Source organism: Sciurus vulgaris (assembly GCF_902686455.1).
Source record: "Sciurus vulgaris genome assembly, chromosome: 4".
Classification (NCBI taxonomy): Eukaryota; Metazoa; Chordata; class Mammalia; order Rodentia; family Sciuridae; genus Sciurus; species Sciurus vulgaris.
The window spans coordinates 175,928,614-175,949,383 of NC_136464.1; the positions used below are offsets into that span (position 1 = coordinate 175,928,614).

Sequence of the window (20,770 nt, forward strand, 5' to 3'; positions counted from 1 at the left end):
CCCACTTATTTGGAAAGCTAGTGCACTGGCTCTCTTTACCTTTTGTCATCTCTGTGTTCTCCAGGACTTCTCAGAGATTACTAATAGGAACTCTGTATTTACATATAAAAATTCTTTCAGCATCCTGGAATTGTGATTCATTTAGACCCAGAGACTTTGGTTCATTCCAAATGTCCAGAAATTTCTTACATATCTTTTTCCTTACATGTTCTTTTTTTCTTTCTTGAAGTCACTTCTTAATCATTTTTCTTATTTGAATGTTCTTGATGGAGGAGAGAGTAGGGACCATTTTTAGTGTGTTTATTTCTTACTATGAAAAAAATACGTATAAAACACTTATTTCAGATTATCTGGTTGTAGTTTTGCTAAACTGAATTATTATGGCCCAATTCAGCTTTCTTGGAATTATGAAAATAGAGTCAGTTCATTTCATACCTCATTTTGTCTCTTTTTTATTAATAGACTAATTCCACATTTCATTGGGTTGCCTCTCTAGGAGTGTGGGCTTATAATGAAAACAATAGGAGTTTCCACAAAGCAGTTTATAAGTATCTAATACCTTCTAGCAGGCTCTAATCCTGTCCTGCTAATCCAATTTGTGTTTAAGTAGCTCCTTCATGTCAAGAATGGCCCCACCAGCTCACCTTCCCAAGCATGGATGACAAAAAGACACAGCCTCCACTCCCTCTTATCTTCTTGGCATTGTTAAATGCATGAGGTCATACAAGGCCTTGAACTCACTGCTTGCTGGGTCACAGTAAAAACATACCAAATAATGCACAGAATTCTTATCTGTTATCATGGTGCTGGGCAAGGCCAAGAAGGTAGGAGTGGAGAAAGTAGAGGCAGAATTCCTGGGTTGCCATTTCAGTCAACTAAATATTTAAATTTATTTGATATTCAAGTTCAAATATTTAAAGTTAAGTCAGTAGCGAGCAAATATTGAGTACCCACTCAACTGGCCGTCATGGCAGGCAGGAGAGACACCTAGATGGTTGCCTGGCCCCTGACCTGGAGGAGTCTTGGCCAGTCATAGGCACCCAAGTAAATGTTAGAATCCAACAAGCTAGGCCTATGAGAACACATTCTTTTTATTTTCACTTGATTCTAAATGTTTTTTAATTCCCATTTTGATTTTTTGCTTTAAATATGAGATACAAAATAGTGCTTCTCAAAGTTTGGTTCCTTTGTTTCTTTTTCTTTTCTTTTCTTTTCTTTTTTTTTTTTTTACATTTCCAATCTTCTGTGGACTGATACTTTTGTAAACTACAATAAACTACTAGAGGCTGGGAAAGTTGGTGAGACTCTGTCTTAAAAATAAAATATAAAAAGGACTAGGGATGTAGCCCAGGGGTAGAGTGGCCATGGTTTCAGCCTACAGTACTATAGAAAAAATTGCTAGAGAAATTAAATACTGCTTGGGTGTCAGCAACATCTAGTGCTATAGAAATCTATGAAATCTTACCCTCTGTGTTGTCTTTACCTCATCATGACATGGTAAGGTTGAAGCAGACACCACACTTCGACTTGAGATTTTAAATTTCCAAGTGTATGGGAGTTTGTTTTATTTATCATTTGGTTGCTGATCTTTAGAATAGTCGAACAGTGGTTGGAGAATGTGGTGTGAATGTGAATAATTCTTTGGAATTTGTGGAGTCCTGCTTCAAGGTCTAGCATAGGAGCTCTGATAGTAAAATGTACCATGTGTTTAAGAAGAAAGTAAATTTTCTGTTTGCAGAGTTCTAATATTTTCCATTTGACCAAGTTTGTTAATTATCTCGCTCACATATCCAAACCTTATATTGATTTGCTTTGCTTGGTAGATCAATAATTGAGAGAGGCTAGTTAAAACCTATCTTCCGCTGGAGAATTTGCCAACCTCTTGTGTGGTTCTATCAATCTTGCTGTTGATAACTTGAACCTATGTTAACAAGTCTATACAAATTTAGAATTATCTTCTTGATATATTGAGTCCTCAGGCAGTTTGTACTGTTTTTATTCTTTACAATACTTTTTGCTTTGAAGTTCATGGTCTGTCATTAATATGGCCCTATCAAGTTTCTTCTAGTTACCATTCACACACAACATTGTTTTCATCCTTTTGCTTTCAACTTTTCCATATCTCATGTCTTAAATATGTGTCTTATTGTTTTTAAGTTTTTAATATCCATGTTGGTACTTTCCGTCTTCATAGAATATTTACCCTTTTTTATTTTTTTGGTTCTAAAGTTTGAACCCAGGGGTGTCCTACCCCTGAGCTACATCCCCAGCCCTTTTGATTTTTTATTTTGAGACAGTATCTCACTAAATGGCCAGGCTGGTCTTGAACTTGGGATTCTCCTGCCTCAGCCTCCCAAGTCGTAGGGACTACAGTTGTACCTCACTGTGCCTGGCTTTTAATCCAATTAGTTTCTCTTTCTTTCTTTCTTTCTCTTTCTCTCTTTCTTTCTTTCTTTCTATCTTTGAACATTTGTATCAGTATTTCTTAGAGAAATTCTCTATATTATTTTACTTTCCATATTTGTTAAATTAGTGCATTGTGATGATATATAATAGTGGGATTCATTGTTATATGTTCACACATGTACACAATGTAACAATATAATTGGGTCCTTATCATTCCCTCATATCTCCCCTTTACCTCCGCCTCCTTCTGGTCCCCTTCCTCTACTTTACTGGTCTCCCTTCTATTTTCCATTTACTTTTAATGTAATTACTAACAAGTTTAGGTTTAATTACACCATTATATTTTGTACTATTCCCCCCACCTGTTCTTTGTTTCTTTTTTTCAACTTTCTTTCCTTTTAAAAGATTATTTGATTTTGGTTTATTTTCTCTGTGTAGTTTTTCCTCTTAGTTTAGAAATTATGACTATGTTCCTGATTTTTATTGGTTACTCTTGAAATTTCACCAGCTATACTTAATAAAGTCTAAAATTAATCTTATCTTCTTCCTGGACTGCACAGTAATCTTAGAAGAATTTCGGTCCATTCATCTTTGCAGTTGCAGAGCTGGAGAGTGAACCCAGGACCTCACATAGGCTAGGCAGGATTCCACCACTGAGCTACATTCCAACCCTAATCATCTTTTTAAATACTGTATGTTTTACATTATTATTATTTTCTATGTAGTGTGTTTACCCAGGTTAACCTACGTGTTTTTCCAGGTTTTTTGCTCATCATTCCTTCTTTCATCTCTGACCTTCTTCCCAGGGCCATCTTTCTCCTGAGGTGCATCCTTTAGAATATCCCTGTAGTCTTGGGGTGTAGTTCAGTGGCAGAGTATTTGCCAAGCATGTGTAAGGCCCTGGGTCCCATATCTAGCACCATGAAGGAGGAGGAGGAGGAGGAGGAGGAGGACGCTGGCTTGTCATGGCTGCCTTCCATGGTGAAAAGTTAGAGAAAGTCATTTGCCTCCCAAGTAACCCCGAGGGCATCTGCAGCCCCCTGGGACCACCCTTTGGGCTGTTTGAAGACTTCTGCTCCCTCCCTTAGGACATTTCAGTTTAGTGGCTGTGGATGAGCACTGTGGAAGTGGTGCTGCAGAGGCAAGGGCTGTGTGACGGTGTCTCCCACAGCAGGCCCCACGGAGGAATCCCGCTAGTTATCTGGTGGACTGTAGAACCAGGAAGCGGTCCCATGGCAGTGTGACCCACCATGTGTCAACCACGGTTACTGATTTATTATTACTCTCCTTACTATCACGGTGCCTTTTGGCTCTCGTCATTTTAAATAGGCTAACTCTTGAGTGCTTCTGTGGTGTGCAGATGGCAGATGCTTTTCCACCAGCATGCGTATCTACCCTCCTCTGCGCGCTCCCTCCTTTGCGGGCCTGCACATTCACACACACACACACACACACACACACACACACACACACACACACGAGCACACACACACGGAAAACCCACTGGTACTTACACACATACACTTCTACAAATCCATTTGGCTAAATGTTAAATTCCTCAGTGTTGTCACTTTTGTTGAAATCAATCACTAGAGTGGCTAGGTGTCTTCTCCCAACAGGGAGAAAGCTAAGGGATGTGCAGTGAATGATTAAATGTACACAGGGTCTTGGGAAGCTGACTTCCCTTCAATGGGGTGTGAATTGGGATGGGAAGGCTCCTCTCCCAGGTGCCTTGCCTTTGTTAAAAGACTTAAGAGCTTGGGAGATTTCTTCAATCGCAATTGGGGTGTCCGTGAGTCTTTTTGGAACAGTATGGAAAGCTGAACTGTGCTTAGGAACTCTGCAAGGTCTTTTTGATCCTTAAAGGTTCTGACATAAAAACCTATCCAGGTTTTCATAAAAGTAGTAAAGTGTTTTCAGTCTTTTATTAATCCCTTCATACCCTTAAATAACCTTTCCCCTTTGGAGGGGTAGTTGTCCAAAAAAAAAAAAAAAAAAAAAAAGTCCCCTCCCATTGTTTTATTTATCAAATCAGGCATCTTCTTAATGCAAAAATTGAAGCATTTTGGTTAGGGTCATAATAGTCAGCAATTTCTATTTAATGAGCTCAGCAAAGTCTCTTCACAAAGAGATACAGGCTTTAAATTGTCAGTTATTTCTTTTTTTCTGCAATTCCTAGGAATCCAATTAAGTAATACTGAGAATCTGCAATATGATATATCTGACTACAGAAAGCCCAGGCAATAAAACAGATCTTTGAGTTCTAGCTTAAAGTAAAGATTACAAATAAAATACAATATAGAACCTAGTTTCAATGATCCAAAGCTTTATCAATGTGGAAACTGTAACTATTTCTTCTAAAATGTAATAAGAGATAGCTTAGAGACTGTAGTGAAGAATCATAAAAATTACTTATTCCAAATTTAGCTACTAACTAAAATCCACCTTTTTTTTTTAAATGGACAAGGACCACAGGCAATTTTTACAAAATAAGCCCAAGAAGTTTCTGTCTGCTAAATCTCTAACAAAAGAACCAACTTGTGTATAGCAACCACCAACATAAAGGAGGTAGCATGAAATCTTGCAGAGGAACATGTTGATATCACAAAAACAATGTTTTCCAGCTTTTCTTATTTCACTGACTACAATTCATAGCAAAGTATTGAATACCACTATGTTTCTAATAATAAATCAATGTGTATATTAAGGTGTAATTTAATATTATATTTACAAAGACAATTAAGAAATGCTATACTTTTGCCATGTGTTTTTAAATATATCAGAGCATCTCAAAATAGGGACAGTTGGTGGTGGTGATGGTGGTAGTTTAATTCTCATTCTATACCTGTTAAGTAGGCTAGGGAAGATGGTCTTTTATTAGTAAAAGAAAAATGACAAGTGTGACCAGTCAGGTACAAATGTCAAGAATTACCCAAGGCAGCTGTGTGTGGTGGCACATGCCTATAATCCCAGTGACTCAGGAGACTGAGGCAGGAGGATAACAAGTTGGAGGCCATTCTCAGTAACTTAGTGAGAACCTGTCTCAAAATAAAAAATAAAGGGCTGGGGATGTGGCTCAGTGGTAAAAAGAATTAATCCTAGGCAAAGTCTGCCTTTCTACCAAACATATACTGCCTCTTTCAAACACATTTTTGCAATATCCCCCATGTGATGCTAGCTATTCATTGGTCAGGAACTAACCTCCAGAAGTTAGCATCAGGGCCCAGAATTCCCAGCCAAGTCCAAGTTCAGTCTAGGCATCAGCTCTGAAGATCTAGGCCTAAAGGATCTCCCTAGATATGCATTTAGCTCAAAGCCTAAAAAGAAAGTTGAGCCAGGGAGCTGACTTGAAATGAAAGTGGGTTTATCAAAGACACCTCAGGTTTTTCCATCAGTGGGTTAATTCTTGGAACCTCCCAAGGTAGAAATTCAAAGCTGATGATGAACACCACATCCAACTTGCTTAATCCCTCTTCCATGGTAGCAGGGGAAGGCTGGTGACCTGACCCCCTTGGTGCAAGTCTGCAGGTAATGGTGTGTGTGTGTGTGTACATCTGATTCCTACAGATGTGGATAGTTAGATGCATGGTGGGAAGGCAAAGGGGAGAGTAGGGTCAATAAATGAAAAAACAAAACAGCAATAACAAAAAACCTTTCTGCCTAGTCTGGCAGAGCAAATGGAGCCTGAGGTGGCTGTGAAGGGCCCAAGTTTGGAATCAGGACTTGAAAGGGTCAAGGAGAACCAGCTCAAGGACTTCCTGAACTGGTCAGGGCAGCCATGGCCCCAGGGTTAGGAGCCCTGACCCGGCTCTTGGGTACTTTTCACTGGAGACATGCTGCATGCATCAGTCTTCAGCGTCCAGGTCAGAGGGGGACAGACAGCATCACATCTACATCCTGGATTCAGCTGGAGAACAGCAGACCCTTGGATTTTGTTCTCTCCTGAGCTGGAATTTCCCAGCCTCTGCCATTTCTAAGGCCAGATCTTGGAGCTGACCGTGGTGCTGACGCTGATCTGGGAGTGATCGTTCAGTGAGTATTCTATGTGACAGTGCTTTATCTAAGTTCTCTGCTTGGATTAAATGATTACAGGCTCACAGCAACTCTATAAAAAAGGCACTGTTTTTATCCCCATTGACAGATAAGGAGTTAGAATACGGAGAAGTTAACGAACTTGCCCAAGGTCACACAGCTAATAAATGGGGAAGCCAGGCAATCTACACCCCAAACTTTTTGCACTTTTGATCACTACATCTCATCAAAATTGTTATAAACAGAGCCATGCAGAACCTGTGGGGTTTTCATTTGTTCAATATCATCCTAGCAGAATGAGCCAAGTTTCCGTATCTCATGTCGCCAGACAGGTTCCTGTGGGCTGGTATCTTGGAGAGCCAGACACAGTAGTGAAGACCAGTTTGGTACATACAAAAGTGGGCAGTCTACCTGATCCATCGTGACGACCACCATGCCCTTGTGTAATGACTTCTTCCATGTCTGCATCACTGGTGGGCTCTTGGCTTTGCAAAGAAATTTCCATTGAATTCCTCAGCTTACCAGAGTACCCTGTAGTAAGCACTACTAATATAGGAGGTACTCAGCAAGTATTTGATGAATAAATGAGTTATATGTGATTAATAATGATAGCTATTGTTAATTCACATGTTATTTCAACATTAATAGAAACTGTGGTGGAAATTATAGTCTCCCTGTGTTGTGTATTTATCATGTCCCATTGGTGAGTTTACACTAAGTGTGGAGTGCATCTGAAACTAATAGATTCATCCACAGGGAAAAAATGAAAGAAAGAACTAAAGTAATGATGTGGACAGTTTTAAATGCCTAATCGCATGTATGATTGAAATTTTGTTATATGTTCAATTTGGGATCTTGTACAATATTTTAGATTTGAGATCTCCTAGTATCTCAAGAAGGTAGCTCCACAGACATGAAAATAACCCCACACTGTCAATTTTAGAAGGCATACGAGCATTGCATATTAACAGCGTGTCATGGCAGTTGGAGCATATTCCAATCAAAGGTCTCATTTTGAAGCTTATTGCCTATTTGTTATTTGATTTTAACCAAACCCTATTTTTGTTATGTTTGATTAACATAACAAGAACAATTTCTGTCTGCCATCTTAACTATTTTTCCATGTGTGTGTGCGCGAGTGTGTGTGTGTGTGTGTGTGTGTGTGTGTGTGTGTGTGTTTAAACAAAACTCCACAGCTGAGCTCTTGGAGGACCAGGCCTATTTTGACAGCCCCCCTTAGTCCATGCATCACCAAGCTCGTTCCCTGCCAATGTGTTTCACGTGATTTTGTGGGCATGTGTAGTGTGGCTTTGCAACTTGCAAACACCCATACATTATTACAATAATAATTGGGTTTTGATGCAACTGGAACTCAGTACTACCAAGCTGCCAGCATTTCCTTTTGGCCACCAGTACCAGGCAGGAAAATTATAGTCTAACTGTCTTCCTGTTTATTGATAAACAAAGTGGCCAGCCCAGCAATGGAGCCTGATTAGCAGTTTGCACCCTTTGTGAAAGGATAAACAGAACCCTACTGTTTTCTGTGTTTGACTGCAATTTGCATCTTTAAAGTGGTTGGACTGCCCTGAGATTCGTGTTCAACTTCCGAGTGCCTGGATAGTCTTTGATATGGTACATGTCAGCTTCCTTGTTTTCTTCTCCTTCATCTTGAAACAATATTTGCCAGTTTCTCTGTTCCCATCTGGCTTACCATAAGCTTCCCGATAGTCACCTGTCTGAAGAAGGCGGGGAGGGGGTGGCACAGAAGAAACATGTCTGTTTCACTGTGCGTGAATTTTACATTCCCAGAAGGCCTTTGAATGTCGCTCCCTTTTTTGAAGTGAAAGTGGTACAGGAAGGAAGACCCAAAGACAAAAGGGAATCTGTTTACTGCTCACTGCCTTTGGCCCACAGGATTATTTTGGGGCTTCTTCCTCCTTCCTCATCTTTATCCACTAGCCAAAATGTCCTTGCACTTGGTAAAGTGAAATACAGGATTAACCTTGTGCCTGTTTGGTGTAGTGTTCTGTTCTGAAATTTATTCTAACCTAATTATGTTCTTAAACTAAATGGTAATAGACCAAATAGTTGACTCCCCCTGTAATTATTTTCAAATGAAAGAAATGAAGATCATTTTAACTTGAATTTGCATGATGTAAAAAGAAGCATAAATACATGTAAGCATGCATTAATCTGTTTAAACAAACTTTCCCCATAATCCTTACCGTATGTAAACAACATTTGTTCTGCCTTAGAGATATTGCATGATTGGACCCACGAGACTCTAGTTATCCCACTGAACAGTTTTCTTTTATAACTTCAAAAGAAATGTTATATATTTATTGGAAGTTGTAGGGTGTTAAGTGTAGTTAGACATAAATTGTACCTCAGCTATTTCTTTAATGCCAATAGGGATTAAATTAGATTTTATAGCTGTTGTAGGAGTCTATTTGGTAGTTAACAAGTGAGATTTTTAAATCCTGGAAAACATAATCCTATTATAAAACAGGCAGCTGAATTAACATTATTCAAGAAGGAACTCTTCATGGATTAGCATTTATTTTACAATAACAAAGAAAATCATCAAATTCTGTGGGGATATTACATGCTTTTCTCAAAAGGAAGAGTAACAAATTGGAGAAAGGGAGCAGGATAAATGGACAAACATGCTATTACTTAGAGACTGTTCCTTTTTAAGGGGAAGGGCAATGGAGCCTGAGAAGTAAAACTGAGTGTCTTGTCTACATTACCTACTAATGCTAGTGCTGGAAATGGGACCTTGTTGATTTATGTCTCCACCCCACCCTCAGTTTTACATAGCTATTTGCATCAGGATTCCCGACTGCTAGTTTTCTACTATGTTCACCAATGGGCAAAAAAGTCACTAGGAGCCAAAGTCTAGGAACACAAACACAAATTGGTATGTGCATAAATATCTGCTGCTTTCTGTGAAATCTGTAATATTTTTTCAGTTATTATTAAACCACAGTCTGAGAAATTTTGAGTCGGAAAAGTCCTTGACATTTAGGTCATTTATTTTTTATGGTGCTGTTCCAAGATTTTCTTAAAAATATTTTTTAGTTGTCAATGGATCTTTATTTTATTTCTTTATATGTGGTGCTGAGAATGGAGCCCAGTGCCTCACACATGCTAGGCACAAAGCGACAACCCCAGCCCCCCCAAGTTTTATTTTAAATACTAAAATACTAAAGGTAGCTCTTTCTCTGTTTCATTCTCTCTCCCCTCCATATATGTGTGATTTATATATATATGATTTAGCCCAGACACATACTTACATATTAATATAGACGTACACATACAGGTTTAATAGTGTATGGGTGGCCTTTTTATTTTTTTTTAAAGAACCTTCCTTAAGTCTTAGCCATTGGTTTTCACTTGCTGGTGAGGGTTATTATTAGAGCTTGCAGGACTTGCCAATTTTCATTTGCTCGGGTATCATCTTAGCAGATAATCACATGGGTATCAATCACTGGCATATCATTGTGTTAGATAATTGCATGGGCATCAATCACGTGTGTATCTGGAGCAAGTCATCACATGGCCATCAATTTCATCTATCTGGAAGAAGGTAATTGCATTGGAAGCAGGGAAGGGTGTGTCCTGGTGGCAGATAATCACACGGGGATCAATCACGTAGGTATCGAGGTAGATAATCCTGCGCGTGTCCGTCACATGTTTTAAGGTGGGTCTCAGTCGCACTGCCAACCTGGTTTTTTGGTACAGGTTTACATGTGTAGCAAACACGTCACGAGTTTGTCCGGCGTGTGCCGGAGAAGAGGCCGGGCGTCCAGCACCGAGTCAGGCGCTGCAGGGGTGAGGAAGCCGCCCAGCCCACGGCCCGGCCTTCTCAGCAGAGCTCTAGAAACGCCATGAATATATAGAAAGCCAGATCTTTTGAAGCTTTGGCTCCTGCAAAAATGAAAATGCCCCTGGGAAGAATGTGCACGAGTGTAGAAAACTACAGTTTTGGCCCCTGGGTGTCCATTCTCCCTTCTTCAGACCTAGTCCCATGAGTTCATTCACTCCGGTGCGCAGGGGTCCCGGTGTGGCTTCTGCCTGGGTGGAGTCTGCATCCAGCGCTAGTCAATCATTGGCTCAGGCCAGGGCACGTGACAGGAGCCAGTCCAATCAGAGTGAACCTCGGGTGTCAGGGAGGACTGCTGGCGGGAGAAGGTGGCGCTCCTTTCTGGCAGTGTCACCTGCCCGGAGGTGAGCCTGCTGCGGCCGCATCTTCCATTCCTGGCGGAGCCGCGCGTGTGCCGGGCCCACCCCAGAGAGCTGGGAATGAAACCTCTCGCAGAAGTCAGGGCTGATGGCATTGCTGGGACCCGAGCGCAGAAATCCCTGGCCCGAGGACACTCACCCAATGGAGCTCCTTTGGCCAAAGCCAGCTTCAGAAAGAGCCCTGATGGGACACGCTCATCAGAGCCTTCCTGAGAATGAGGTTGAACAGGACGTCCCCCGTAGGAGGACGAAGGGGGTAGAAGGGGAGGCCCAGGCTTAAAGAGCAGTCACCTTCACCTGCACCTCAGGCTGGGCGTGGAGCAGCCCTGGGGCCTGTAACCGAGACTCCACTCACTTTCCTGTTGGAGTGTTCCAGTCTCCTGGGCCATAAGCATTTGAACTCAAGCTGTGAGAAATGTTTATTAAAGACCTTTAAATGCAGAGTCCAGGTTTTCCCTTTCTCCGTGTCTGTTCCTATTACTTCAATATTTATCAAATACAACATACTAGTTACACACATTAATGTTAAAATGCAGTCCATCACAAAAAAAAAAAAATATTGGCAGGTGACCTTATGGCATGAACCATACAGTTCTAAGGCCTTCTTTTATTGCCATTTCAATCGTTATTAGTTGTTTGTTTTGTTTGTTTTTGGGTCTTGGGATCAAAGCCAGGGATGCTCTAACACAAAGCTACATCCCAAGCCCTTGTTATTTTTTATTTACTTTTTACTGCTGGGGATTAAACCCAAGGTTTCTTTACCACTTAGCTATGTATTCAGTCCTTTTTACTTTGAGAATCCCTATATTGCTGAGGATTTTGCAGTTTCTAAAACTGGCTTTAAATCTGTGATCCTCCTGCTTCAGCCTCCCAAATCACTGGCATTACAGGTGTGCACCACCATGCCTGGCCTTTATTTTTTTATTTTGAGAGTTTCACTAAGTTGACCAGGCCGGACTTGAATTTGGGATGCTCCTGCCTCGCGTCCCAAGTCACTGGGATTACAGGTGTGTGCCACTGCACCTTGCTTGGATTGTTTTCATCCGTCTGAATGCTACATCTGATGATTACTGATTAATTTGGAAAGAGCCAGAAGTTTTGGAAAAGAAAGTAAAAGGAAGTGTTTTCCCTGAAGTGAAATTTACTGCTATTCCAAATAGAATGTTCCTTAGAAAAATGAAATAGACTTTATGTGTTTGTTTTGCCAAATTCTGTGGGGAACAGATGTTCCTCTTCTCTTTCAGTTTGTATTCTTACTTTCTGCATATGCTGAGGTTTGAAATCAAAAGCAAATAAGACAATTCATAGAAACACCTAATAAGAGAACACAAACCATTGAAATTTACTTATAATCTCTGTGGTAGTCTATTTGGGTGGTTTAAAAACTTCTTACTATTCTGCAGGCTCAGAACTTCAAGAGCAAGAAGCTGGCCATTTGCTGGGAAAGACTCTCTTCTTGGTTTACAGGGGGCCCCTCCTTGTGAATCTTCACATGGCCAGAAAGAGGTGTCTTCCCTCTGGTCTCTTTTTATAAGGGCTCCACTCTCACGGCCTAGTTACTTCCCAGGGGTTCCACTTCCTAACATCACCACCCCTGGAGGTTGGGGTCTCATACAAACGGGGTGCTATGTTCAGTCCTTAGCCATCTTTAAACCTCATATTAGCTTAACAATCCCAACCTCTTTTTGTCACTGTTTAACTCAGACTTTGGAGAAAGCAGAAGGTGACCAGGTACAGTGGCACGCGCTGTTAATTCCAGCTACTTAATAGATTGAGGCAGGAGCATCTCAAATTCAAGGCCAGCCTGGGCAATTTAGTGAGAGACTCCATTTCAAAGTGTAAATAAATAAGTAAAAAGGATCGTGGAGATTGCTCAGTGCCCCTGGTTTCAATCCCTCATACTGGGGGGAAAAGAGAGCAGAAGTCTTATTTGATGACCTCTTTTGGAGGGTCCAGACTCTAGTGGAAGTTCATATTAACAATAGGATAGCTAAGGGGACAGGGGGTTGCAATTGGAGAACTTGTCCCAACTCAAAAGCTCAGTCCAACTAGACCAAGGAAGGGCGGTTGAGCCTCCTTGCGGTGCTGGATCTTCTTTGGTCATGAGTGATGCACAGTGGCTTGCTGATTGTGTCTAATGTGGTTTGCTTTCCTCTCAGAAGGAAGTATGGTGAATCAGTCTTTATTTCCTGCTAGAGTGACCAAGAGGCAGGTTGCCACAGCCACTACTAAGGACAGTCTGCCATAGTACAAAGGTGACATTGTGGGTAGCAGAGTGGATGCAGAATTAATAGGCATCTCTGATGGCGTTGTTGAGTTCCTGGCTTCAACGACATAGCTGTGGTACTCAAGACAGTCTGGATTGGCTTTTTCAATCTTTGCAGCCTAATGTATCCTAGCAAACAAATGGAACTGCTGTGGAAAGCAGATGGGCTTTGGTATCAGATGCATTGGATTTGATTCCTCTTATAGTGTGAACATAGGTCTGACTTGCCTCGTATGCGTAATAGAGAAATGCTTCTCCCATGGTATTGATGTGTGCCTTAGATGACAATACACGTGTAAAACACGACCCACAGTACCCAAAACAGATTAAGTACTCAACAAATGTTATTTCCTTTCCATTTAGGAGATGTTTCATATTTTGTCTTAACAATAAAATGAATAAACTCCCAGGTCCTCTGAACACGAACTGTCTAGGAATTTGGAGTATAACGTGGGAGTTGGGGCTCCACGTCAGCCCCACTTGCAGAATAGTGTCCAGCTAAGAAAGGTGCAAGTACTGGCCAGACCGTGTCTTCAGGCTGGAGTTTGTGTCTTGAAGTCATGGATCAGAAGACAAGGAACAGTTCAAGATGCTGATCATGTTGTTAACCTTGAAGCAAAGACTTGAAGCCAGGAAAATACTTCAGAGGGAAGAGGAATTAGAATTGTTCTAGGCCGCTCTAGAGGCTGGAGTGAGGGCGCTTTCCCAGCCCCAAGTGACAGACTCAGATGTAAATTTTCACTCAGGAGGAGAAAGAACTGCCCAAGAATGAGCAGAGCACAGATGGCAGAGGGCGAGGGCCGATCAGCGTGGTAGAACTCGCACTACCACGCACTCCTCAGAAAGTGACGTGGCAGGAGCTTGAGCCAGATGACTTTCAACAGTTCTTGCAAAGGTCTGGGTTTGGCATTGAACGTTCACTTGTGTTCTTTGCAGATGGAGTTGGAGAGCGTCTCGGTTGGTGACTATTTTTCTGACTTCCTCTGTCCCATTTTGTTCGTTTGGGGTGGTGCTGGGGATGGAAACCAGGTCCTCAAACACATAGGCAAGCTCCCTACCACTGAGCTGAACTCCCAGAACCCCCTGTCCTTTTTCTTGTAGGACTACTGCCACAAAGACCACCTGCTCACCCGCTTCCCCAAACCCACCTTTCCCCTCTGCTTCTTCTGCGCTCCCTTGGTGACCACAGTGATCCTTCCTTATTGGGCAGGGGGGTGAGATCGATGTAGCTACCGTGCAATCCTTAGAGAACTGAAGTCTGCCTGCCCTTTAGGTTTCTGTCTGGCCTGACGTGACACTTAGAAGTTCCCCACTTTCTTCCTCTTTCACCCCAGCCGTTGCCTCCAGGAAGTACTTGACAAGCTGTGAGAACATTAGCTGGAAGGTGAGAATACCATATTAACCCCATGCACCTTTTTGAAAATTGTGGTAAAATGCACATAACGTAAACTTTATTATTTTTCATAGTTTTGGGGATGAACCCATCACACATGCTAGGCAAGCACTCTGCTGCTGAGCCCCAGCCCCAGCAGAACATGCATGTTAACTGACTTTTTCTTCACGTTAACTGATTTTAAGGTTATAGTTTAGTGGCAGCCTTTGGGCGACAGTCACCACCATCTACCACTAGAGCATTTTCATCTTCCCAAACAAGAACTCTGTGCCCCCTGAACAAATACCATGCCCACGGCCACAACCCTCCCATTTTCCATCTATGAATTTTCCAACCGTGGGGTGTTCATGTAAGTGGAATCATTCCGTGTTTGTCCTTTGGTGTGTGACTTTTTTACTTAGCATAATGTCCACAAGATCCATCCATGTTGTAGCAGGTTCGAGGATTTTCTTCCTTTCTAAGGTTGACTATCTACCATCATATGTAAATAGCATTTTGTTTATTTATCCATCTGTCCAGGGACACTCGGTGCTGTAGTTTGGATCTTGTATGTCCCTCAGAGGCCCATGTATTAAAGCCTTGGTCCCCAGGGTGGTGCACCCTTTGAGAGGTGCGCCTGTGGGAGGTTCTTAGGTCATTGGGGGGTGGGTGCCCTCTTGGAGGTATGGGGAGATTCCAGACCCCTCCTCATCCCTTTCTTTGCTTCCTGGTGATGAAGTAAGTGATTTTGCTCTACCATGTGCTTCTGCCATGATGCGCTGCCTCAGCACAGGCCCAGAGCAAACAGGGTCAACCAATCCTGGTCTGGAGCCTCTGAAACCGTGAGCCAAAAGAAGCCTTTTCTCTTTATGAATGATGATCTTAATGTTTTGTTAAGGGCTAGAAAGCTGATTGGCACACCTGGGCTGCTTCCACCATGGTACTGCTGTGAGCATGGGTACACAAGTTATCTGCGTGAGTCCCTGTTTTCAGTACCTTTGCTGAAATTGTTGGATCACATGTCAATTTAGTATTTTGAGGAATTGCCATACTATTAATACCATACGCCTTTTTTTTTTTTTTTTTTTTTTTTTTTTGTGGTTCTGGGGATTGAACCCAGGGCCGCACACTTGCTGGGCAAATGCTCTACCACTAAGCCACAATCCCAACCCACCATATGCTGCCTTTTTTTTTCTTAAACTTATGTTTTGTTGTTGTTGTGAGGATCACACATGCTGGGCAAGCACTCTACCACTGAGCCACACAACCCCAATCCCCCAGCATATGCTTTTAAAAACTACATATTAACCAGAAGAAAAGAACAAATTTATTTTAATGAGAGAATCAGAAAGTATGTGTCCTGAACCTGTTGAGCTCTGCACGTCATGGATAAAAACAATACAAGGTGAAATAAACACTCCTGCTGAGAGAGAGAGGTCCAGACAAGAAACTTCTGCACACCAACGTGCCCAGTGTTGATCCTGCCCCTTCAGGACACTCGAGCGGAGAGGAGGAAGGGTGGGCAGGAGCGGGCACCAGGGAGGCACTACCCGGTGCCTGCAGGAGTTATTTCCAGGTGCTTTTGCATCCATTAACTTATTTAATCATCAAAACAGCCCAGCAGGTGTCCTTATTTTTATAGACAAGTCTTGTCAGGTTCTTAAAATTTTTAATTTTCATTGCTTTTAACATCAATATAGAAAAATCTTTAAAAGGAAAGGCATCTTTCTGAATGTACCAGTTTCAACAAAATTCATTCTAATACTTCCCTTCTTTTTTCTAGTCTTGATCTCTTTGCAGCCATAATTTTTACATGACTGCATCATTATATTCTGCTTCTTAAATTGCTACAAAAATCTTTGTATTTATTATTTTAACAGATATATAATATATATCAAATGGTGTCACTGCAATTCAGTTAACCATTCCTGTACTGTTGAATATTTAGATTGTCTCCAGGTTTTTTCTATAATTTTATAGTTATAGCCTAAAATTGATAATTTTAAAACAAAGAGCTTTGTGTGTATCTTTTTCTTCTTAGAGTTCCTTCTGTAGAATATGTTTGTGGGGTTAGATTACCATACCAATGGGTAGAAACCTTTTTATGTTTTTTGTTATATATTGACAGTGTTTTGCAAAAGGGATGCATTAAACATTATTTTTCAGAGATTGATAATTTATTTTCAGCAGCAACGTTTTAATATATCAATATCTATACATTAGACATTACGTTTAATTTTGTTTTACTGTTCTGTATATGTAAAATTATATTTTGTTGCTTTAAATTGCCTGGTGATGCTCACCTATAATGCTGGCAGTGTGGGAGTCTGAGGTAGGAGGATCACAAGTTCAAGGCCAGCCTGGGCAACTTAGCAAGACCCTCTCTCAAAATAAAAAAATAAAGAAGAACCTAGTGCAGTGGGCCATGCCTGTAATCCCAGTGGCTTGGGAGGCCGAGACAAGAGGATTGCAAGTTTAAAGCCAAACTCAACAATTTAGTGAGGCCGTCAGCAACTCAGTAAGACCCTGCCCTGTCTCTCAAAAAGGGGAGGGGAGAGTGCTGGAGATGTAGCTTAGTGGTTAAGTACTCCTGGGTTCAATCCCTGGTACCAAAAACATAAATAAAATAAAAATTTAAAAGGCTGGAGCTGTATCTACTGTGGAGATTTGGTAGAACACACCTGGTTTCAATACCCAGGACCAGACACACAAAAAAATAATTGTGTGGTTTTTGTGTATTTAGTAAGTGTGTTTCTACATGTATTTTGTGTTTTTACACCCTTTGCCCAGTTATCTATTGCATAACTTGAGCCATATTTCACTGTAAGCACTGTAATTAATACCCAAGTTTCCAGAAACAAAGGTAGATTCAGTCTCACCCTATGTTACTTCCTTGACCTTGGGCAAATTGTATTTTATTTCACTAAACCTCAGATTTCTGCTTTCAACACAGAAAGAGTAATAGTCCTATCTCATTACTATTACTGCATAACAATAATCACTAATTAAGTGAGATAATATGTGTGGACCACTGTAGCATACTACCTGGCACATAGAATATGCTCAGTATTGGGTATCATCATCATTATTACTTTGAGTCATTCTAGTAATTTCCTCCTCCTTCTCCTCCTCTTTGTCATATTCCTAATCTCCTCTTGCATTACCTCTCACCTGTGGGTGGTTGAATTGCTGAGAGTCAGAGATAAGAACAGTGGATTTTGTTCACACATGGGTGCGATCATGGTCAGACTAAACTGCGATTTCACTCCAGATGTCTATACCTGCCTTCTTGTTATGTGGACAGTGGATTGTTATCAGCAGTGGATTGCAGGGTTGCAAGAATGTACTGAGCCCCATTTTATCTACCCCAGTTCTTCCAGTCAAACCCAGTGCTTGCACAGGGTTGTTGAGGTAGAGTCACCCCATTGGCAAGTTTAGTCGAGGGGAAAAGTGGCCTCCTTGTCAGCCTCTGCCCAGTTCAGACTCCACTGCTCACCCTGGACCAGTCCTGTGCTGCAGTTGGAAAAGACACCTGATTGTTTTTTCCTTAGACACAGCAGAGGGGGGCAGAAAAGTTCAATTCCCATTTTTTCAGCATCTAGTACTTGGCAGGCACTTTCTGTCTGCTTTCTTATGGGACTTGGCCCTGGCATGAGCATGACAGTCACTGAAGGTCTGATTGGATGCAGAATCTACTATCTAGAAGAGCTGGGATCCAGTGTGCCCACGTGCACTGCAGCCTTATTTATGACAGCCCAAACGGGGAAGCCACCCAAGTGCCCCTCAGTGGATGAATAGCTAAATAAACTATGGCATGTGTATTCTGGACTGTTATTCTACCTCAAAAAGAAAGGGCACTCCGACACATGCTATAGCATGGGTGGACCTTGAAGACGATGTGCTAGGTGAAAGAGCCCATCACAAAAAGACAAGTGCTGTGTGATTCCACTTATGTGAGACAGAAGTCAAATTCAGAAGTCCAGACAGTAGTCATATTCAGAGAGACAGAAAGTAGCATGATGATTTCTAGAGACTGGGGGGAGGGGATGCAGTGAATTATTGTTTAATGAGTCCAGAGTCTCTGTTCAGGAAGACAGAAGTGTCCCAAAGATGAATGATGTTGATGTGAATGTAATTAATGCCACTGAATTGTACACTAAAAATGCTTAAAATGACCGGGTGTGGTGGGGCACACCTGTAATCCCAGAAATTTAGGAGACTGAAGCAGGAAGATTGCAGGTTCGAAGCCAGCCTGAGTAACTTAGTGAGTCTCTAAGCAGCCGAGTGAGACCCTGTCTCAGAATCAAAAATAAAAAGGGCTTGGAATGTGACTCTGTAGTTAGGAACCCTTGGGTTCATTCCCTGGTACAAAAGAAGTAAAAAAAAAAAAAAAAAAAAAAAAAAAAAAAAAGTGCTTAAAATGGTAATATTTTACCTCAATAAAATATTTTTTAAAAGGAAAAAAAAATAATTGAGATCCTACCCAGAGAATATGAGAAAGGTAGTGAGACATTTATAACTCAAAGCAGAGGAAAGAATTAGGTTAAGTTTGTGGTGGAGGCTCAAGAAAACCACTCTGTCAGAAGGAGGAGCCTTTGAAGGACCTGTGTTCACAGCATGCACAACAGGCTCTGTACCATCCCAGACAAGGATGGCGGCCTGGGCTTCTGGCTCCTGGGAAGGATCTCTGTCCTGTAAGCCACCGCAGTGCCCAGAGTTGGCATCAGTAATTCATAGATTTATAGCACTGATGAAGTATCTGGGAGATTTCACTTAAGATCTAGCATTTGAAGGACTTAAGAAAATGAATATATTAATTCATGAATATAGTTTTGAAAGTTTGTGGAAATTTAATAAAGTTGTAAATGGTGCTGATTGAGATTTTAACCTGTTTAAATCTATTCAACTTGAATTAATCAAATTTTTAATAAATTTAAGATTATAGACAGCACACAAAGTCCTAAGGAAGGTGGTTTTTTTTTTTTTTTTTTTTTTTTTTGGTGGTGGTACTGAGGATTAAACCCAGGGTGCTCTACCACTGAGCTATATCCCCAGCCCTTTTTATTTTTTAGAAACAGGTTCTTACTAAGTTGCACAGGCTGGCCTGGAACTTAACTGTTCTCCTACCTCAGCCTCCCAAGTTGCTAAGATAATAGGCATGTTCCATGGCACCCAGCAGAAGATGGATTTTTGAGCTGGTGATTTTAATGAATTTATTGTTAATTTAAAAACCAAAGGTACCCACCTCCCATCTTTTCTGTGCACAAAATCTGCCCTTAGACACCAAAACTGCACATTGACGGCACGGATCCTTGTACTTTCTCCTCCTAAGCAGTGTTATCCATTTATTTGTGGTTTTTATACTTCCACATAAGCTCCTTGAGGCCACAAGCACATTTGTATCCTAAGCATCCACTGCAGCTTGCGGCGCACAAAAGACACTTGACAGATGGTTGAGGGAGGCGGATTAAGGAGGAAAATATGCTTGGATTTACCCAGGTGCCATGCTTGTTAATTTTGTACACACACACACCCCCAGAGACCTGGGACACCTTCTATCCTGATATCTATTTGGACATTTGTTAGATGAAGTCATCACTTATTTTAATGAATATTATAAATACTTTTATAATAAGCATGATTCAATGAAGACACTACGAGGCCCGTTGTTTCCTTTGATCTCCTATAGAAGCTCACTCAGTGGCCACACAACGGCTGCCCTCTTTGCTCACCGTCTCCTGGAAGTCCAATGTCCCTTCTGTGAGGCTCCTTTCTGAATGGCCACTGTCACTTGGAAAACCATCATCTACTCAGCCGAGCTCAAGATCACGGCTCTGAAGTCCAGAGGCGCTTTGTTTGGACAGCAGCGTCAAGATTTCAAGTTGGCAATAACTAAAGAGAAGGTTCCCAAAGTATCTTGTGAGAGAGGGGCCGACGTTTCCTTTCCGTGAGGCAGGAACCATGTCTTCATGCCTCGCTTCCTCTTTTGGCACCTTTCCCCTGTGGGGGACAGATCCGAAGTGAAGAAAGGGATGGCTGTAGGCCCTTGGCTGTCACGCTGTTAGTGATTAGCTGTTTTCAGCAATTATGCCCTTCCAGCCAGGGTGTGGCGGCTGGCGCCTCTGGTAATGAGATGACTTCCAGGGCTTGCGTGTTGAAGGCCCTGCGGCTTCCTCTTGGCCCCGGCTCGCTGCTCTCCTTGGCAGCCTCAGAGTTTACTGACATTAGCACCAATGTGGCATGTTCCTCTTGGCCAACATGAGCACTTGGGGAAGACATGCCAGTCTGCCATCAGAGGGGGCCCAACGTGAAGCCAAGGGAGTGGGCAAGTCAGCTCGCTCTTCTGGACGTGTAAGCCCCAGACGCTCAGGAACGTCCCGTGCCCCAGACGCTCAGGAACGTCCCGTGCCCCAGCCTTGGTGGCAGGTAGATGTTTACCTTGTGCACTG

The 20,770-nt window shown here is 41.8% G+C and overlaps 1 protein-coding gene across 5 annotated transcripts in view; it reads left to right on the forward strand.

Annotated features, from left to right (window-relative positions):
• Positions 1–20,770, forward strand: part of CLYBL (citramalyl-CoA lyase) — a 232,198-nt gene that overhangs the window by 136,840 nt on the left and 74,588 nt on the right. The gene's annotated exons all lie outside the window — the stretch shown is intronic.